Genomic DNA, 6,000 nt, shown 5'->3' with positions numbered 1-6,000 from the left:
AGGGCGCGCGCGGCGGGCAGAAGTTTCCCGCGGTTCTGGGCGCCGCGAGCGGGGAGGCGCCGGGAGGCGGGATCCCGCGTGCGGGCGCAACGCAGCGCGGCCCCGCGTGGGACGGGGAGGAGAGACGCGGGAGTTTGAGGAGTGCAGCGGAAGGTCCGAGGCGCGGGCTTCGGCGTCAGCGGAATCGGTTCCCCACGGGGGTCTGGGCAGCGCTTCTCAATCCTGCCTGCACCTCGGAATCACCTGGGACGCTTTTAAAATCCAGTTGCCCAGGCCGCACCGCGGACCGATTCCATCAGCAGCCCTGCCCTGGCGGTGGGACCCAGCCTCCGTGAAGTGTCGACACTCCCCGGGCGATTCCAGTGTTAAGCCAGGGCTGGGGACCAGTGACCCAAGCGTGGCTGCCAAGAGAAGGTGGCAGGGCAGGCGGGCAGCTGGGTAGAGTCCAGCCTGCCAACGATGAGGCGGCCTCCAATGTCCGGCGTGGTCCTGGGGACCTGCAGCAGACTTCCCTCCAGCTTCCTGCACCCCACAGAAGGGGCGTGAGATCGTGCTTGGCAGGGTCATCTGAATAGCGTGTTCAAAAGAGCTTCAGTCTTTTGGCATAATGTGAAAAACAGAAGCAAAGCCAGAGTAGAGGCCCCTTTGGCTCTGCATCCTTCGAAATGACTCTATTGTTGGCATTTGAAATAAGGTGGGGAAATTAGTAAAGCCATGGTCTTGACAACTTCTGGGTTTTCTGCTCTAAGGATGAAGCCCGGTGTGCTTGCCACAGGGTCCGGTTTGTCCCTCCTTCTAAAAGCAAATCTAAGATTTACCTGTCCAGGGAACCCTAACTCTACCGTGGATATTAGGACTGTACAGGATGGACCCGTTCTCACCCTTCAGTAGATGCTGGGGCAGATAGCTGTCATCCAAGCAAGTGGGACTTCTGGACAGACTTCTACCCAATACGCAGGGCAGGTAAAAAAGGTGGATTTAAAACCAACAACAGCGGAGAGGTAGAAGAGTGGGCTTCCAAAGGGCCTGAGATGTAAGTTTTATTTTTGTGGAATGGAGAAATAAGTTCAAGCTTGGGAGCCAAAAATCAGAGTCTGTCACAATATGTGACCATGGGCAAGTTATACGACATCTCTGAGCCCCTGTTTTCTTACCTGTAAAATGAGGGTAAAGCTTGTAACTCTCTCCTGGGGCTAATGTAGTTAAGGAGATAATGTGTCTTAAATTCCTGACAGGGCAGGTGGCACATGGCAGGTGCTCTGTCATTGGTAGTTAATAGACACAGTAGCGGTGATTGGTGTCTGACAGTTGTTTATTTAGTATAGCCACAATGAAGGAAGATGTTTGTCCAAAAATGGTCCCCCTCGAAACACTATTTCCCTGCTCTCCTCCTGCCCTGCTCGGGGGAAGGCTCTGTGGTTCAGTCCCCCTCCAGGCTCTGGGAGCTTTGAGGTCTAGAATCTCAGGCTGCCAGCTTCTCTCCAGCAAGAGGGCTCATTAACAGCTCTGGAATATAGTTTTACTCCATATGACAGGAATAAAAGAAAATGGGCTCCGGAAGGAAGCTGGGCCATCTGTGGAGTCTCGGGATTGATGTGGGCACACACATGGCTCTCCTACTGGCAGCATCCTCAAGCCACGCCCTTGCTGTTACTGTTTTGCTCCTGACTCTGGCCTGGGAACAATGAATTCTACTTCGATGACCAAGCACAGTCAGGAATTTGAGGAGGAGGGGACCCACATCCTGCAGTTGTTAATGCCGGCAGCCCAGTTAAGTCTTTCACCCTAGTACCCACTCTGTGTCATCGACGATCCCTTTGATAGTAACAGCAGCACTGTTTAGATATTAGAAATCTAAACAGTGACATAACGTAGGCATCAGATCAAGTGTTTTTGCAATTGCTGATATTTAATGAAACAAGAATAGCAAATGCTTGTCTCTTTTAATCCAAAGAAAAGAGTTCAATATTTCTTCAAAATGTAAGGTGTAAACTGAGGATTTCGGCTTTAAGTTACTAGTTTCTTTTATGATTCTTCTTTTTGGGGGATTTTAAGCAAGATGAAATTAAAAAAGCTAAATTTTTACCTGTGCTGAAATTTTGTCATGCAGAAACTGTGGATATTTCACAAGTTTCTGGAAGTCCTGTTTTTGTTTATCTTCTGGGTGAATTCAGTAGCATCTCATGCCAAGGTCTTCCTTTGATTAATCCAGAAAGTCTAAACTTATTTTGAGGAAAACTCTTTGGCACATCTAATGCTCATTGAGGGCAAGTCTTTTTTTTTTTTTTTTTTTTTCAAACTTGACCCTTGTACTGAGAAGTGAGTAGTCACTATTGTTTCAATTAATTGGTGGTTTTTACTCAATGCTAGGAGGTTTGTCAAAGCAAGACTTCCCGGCTTGAATTTTGATTCTTGTGTTCTATCTAGGACTGTCATAGACCAAACTGTGGGCAGAGATTATGATGCAGAGTTGCCACCACCCTCACCCTTTGCCATTCTTCCAGCCTCTGGAGCCATTGAGCCAGCCGGGCTGGGGATGCTGTTACTGTGAGAGGACCTTGGTCCTCTGATGAGGCAGAATACCTTAACAAGGGATGTGCTTCTTTAAAGCCAGCAAGGCAATTTTGAGTTATACTTCATTAAAATCAATAGGTTACCTCTAGTTAGCGGCCAGTTTGAAATTTGTTTTGCTGAATAGCCATTTTCCTCTAAATTATAGAAAATTATAGTTTTAAGAGCTAATAGGTCAACATGATAGCCCAGGTAATTGCAATGTGAGTGCCAGATTAGCACCAGATTTTGGTAGGTTAATATTTTAATAAAATATAAAGTCACCACAGTGATATCTTTATTTCAGGATGTTGATATCCCTTGCACTTCTATGTGTTATCACCACCATACAGGTTAGGGGTGGAAAAGATGTATAGATTTGGTAGCTATTTTCAGAGCCACGTGTAACTAGGAAGGGCGGTCATGTATTGCTAAGGAAAATCCTGACGTGGTAGAAGAACTGTGAGCAGTGGTGTTCTAATTCCCAAAAAATAAAAGTCTGATGGTTGAGAAACTCCTTTGATTCGTTTGGACACATTCCCCAGTTGCTTTCTCTGACCCCCGAACCAAACCTTCTAGAAAGAACTGAATGGAAAACTAGGCTTTTATTTGGGGATATCCTAACCCCTTACAATTGAGGACAAGGGACGAGTCCTTTCATGGAGAGAGCCATTCCTGGACTCCATTTAACAAGGCCAGTGTTTTACATGTAATATGAATTCAGGCACATCGATAATTTCAAGCAGAAAGCGATACAAAATCTCTAACGAGTATCAGACAGGCAGGACTTTAATGGAAGAAACGATGGGATTTGGTGTCAGAACTGGGATCAAGCCACCGCTGTATTCCTTAACTTACTGTGTGACCTCAGCCAACATAGTTAGCCTGTCCAATCTTGTGTCCTCCTTTGTAAAATAGTTATGTAATTCTTTCCTTACAGGTGGTTTTGAGTATTTGATGAGATAATCAATGTAAAGTGCTTAGCACACCACCTGGCTTTCAGTAAGTGGTAATTGTTAGGAGAATAATGATTACGGTGATTACGTGGGTTCGAGTGCTGGTTTTGCCATCTCTTAGCTGTGTGGCTTTGAGTAAGGTACTTAGCCCTCATGAACCTTCATTTTGTATTTGTAAAGTGGGATAATTCTACCTACATGGAAGGATTGGTTCGAGGTTTTATTAAATGAAATTTAATGATGATACATTTGATCTGATAGACCCTCAGTGATAATAGCAAACACTTGTATGATTTACTATGTGCAACACTGCTCTAAGGCTTTAGATTTAGATTTTTCTTTTTCTTTTTTCTTTTCTTTTCCTTTCTTTCTTCTTTTTTTTGTAGCTCATTTAATCTTCCCAATAATCCTATGCGGTAGTTAGCAATTCCCCCATCTTACAGATGAGACGACTGAGATTCAATGAGATTAAACAACTAGCTCAAAGTCAACAGTAAGTGCTGCACTCAGGATTTGAAGCAGGGACCCAGTTCCTAACCACTGAACCAGTGATAATAAGTACCCTACCCTCTATGCTCACCTCCCTGACCTCCCCATGCTTCCCTCCTGTAATGGACCGGCGGATGTGCATATGCTCTTCATATACAAGGCTCTGCATACAGGGCCTGAGCTTCCAAAGAACTGCCTGCTTATGAAGTGCAAGTGGGACTCTCCCAACTCTGCCCCAGATTTGCAACTTTTAAACCTCAACCATTGCTTACACTGGATGACCTAATATCCACGGGGTGGGGCAGGGTGGGGGAACCGTGATTCTAGTATTGACTAACATTGTGGGTTATGATGTTTATTTTGAGATAAATGTCATCTGGGTGCACTGAGATCATTAGCCTGGGTAAAATAAAACATACCTTCACTCAGACAGGTGTGCAGGGTAATTGGGAAGACAGAAATGGGGTCTGGTGGTTCCCAGGATGGGACTCAGGCAGACACTAAAGGACTTAACATCCCATCATGGGTGCAGTGGCCTGTTCCAAGTACACTCACTACCTGTTAAAACATTCCTTCCTCATCTCCCCTCTTCTCTGCATCTCAGTAGTATTTGCCTCTTATGGAGCTGTGACAATCTTCCAAGAGGCATGAGCCAGTGGAGCTCTGGGCCCAGAAAGGCAAATTCTCCAATGAGTGAGTTCTGGTTGCTTTGGCATTTCAGACTGACTGAGGTGGCCGGTGTTTTTCTGGCTTTCCCGTAGGTGTGAAGTGCTTTGCTGGCCTTCCAGCCTGGTGCAGAATGAAGGCCGTTAGAAAGCTATCTGTAGCTCCCGGTTCCTCCTGGCTCTTTGGGGCTTTAATTCTTTATCACGCTGATTCAACAAATATTATCAGAAGATGGTGCTGGTGCCAGGAGTCTATTAAGTGTTGGGGTATTGTAATGAATGAAACAGACCTGGCCTTGGCAGAATGGAGTTGGCCGGCTATTGGAGGAAGAAGGGATAGGAAACATAAATAAATACAGTTATAAATTGTGGTATCTGCTGTCAGTGAAAACAACACAGTAGCAAATCTGTACCAGGGTTAGGGGAGTCTGGGATATGCCTCTCCACAAATGAGTCTTTTTCACTAATTCTTGGGGATGCAGGAAATAGCAGATTTGGAGGCTGGATAGTGAGGAAGAAGTGGGTGTGTTGAGCAGGATGCAGAGGAATCTAAAGAATGAATCATGTTCAGGCCAGGCAGAGCTCTTTGGGCTGGGAAAGACTTGGAATTTTATTGTAAAGGAAGTGGAAGGCCTTGAGGAGCCCTTCTTCCTCTGCTTTTTCTCTATGTTAGTAATCTGCAAGAAAATGCTAATCAACGACCTCTATTTATTAACCTTTATAAACCTTGTCTTAATGTATAAAACAATTCTGGAGACAGAAATTATGGTTTCAATTTTCAGATGAAGGAACTGAGCTCAGAAGAAAGGAACTGATGGCAGAACCAGGATCCAGAGCCTGGTCTGCCTGACAAGCACCTGCTCTGTGGTTTTTTGGGGCAGATGTGTGTAAATTCATGCTGGCCTCCTAGGGGCCAGCATCCTTCAGCAGGAGCCCTGATGGGTGGGTGTGGGCCGATTCCCATCCTTCCTGGCAAAAGCCCCCACAGCGTGGAGGCAGGTTGGGAATGTGAGTGTCAGAGTGTCAAGGTCTGCAGGTGAAAAATTCTGGGGACCCTGTGGCCAAAGGAAAGGGGATGGGACTTTTTCATGCTAGTCAGTTCCCTCTCTGGGTTTAGCCCCAAAGAGCTGTGTTCCTCACCCTATTCATCTATTGGGGAATTTGCATACACTTAAAAGGCACAGAGTTTGGGAAGAAACATTCTTTATTTGGAGTTTTTAGGTTACAGACCACCAAGCCATGAAGGGTCCTGACCTCACAGTGCCTGCTGGCTGACTTTAGGGGCTGTCTACACTACCCCCTTTCTCCTTACTCCTGTGAGGTTGTATGAGGTCACAGTG

Source organism: Pteropus vampyrus, unplaced genomic scaffold (assembly GCF_000151845.1).
Source record: "Pteropus vampyrus isolate Shadow unplaced genomic scaffold, Pvam_2.0 Scaffold598, whole genome shotgun sequence".
In the NCBI taxonomy this organism is placed as follows: domain Eukaryota; kingdom Metazoa; phylum Chordata; class Mammalia; order Chiroptera; family Pteropodidae; genus Pteropus; species Pteropus vampyrus.
The sequence above is the reverse complement of the archived record's forward strand: the minus strand, read 5'-3'. Positions refer to the sequence as shown.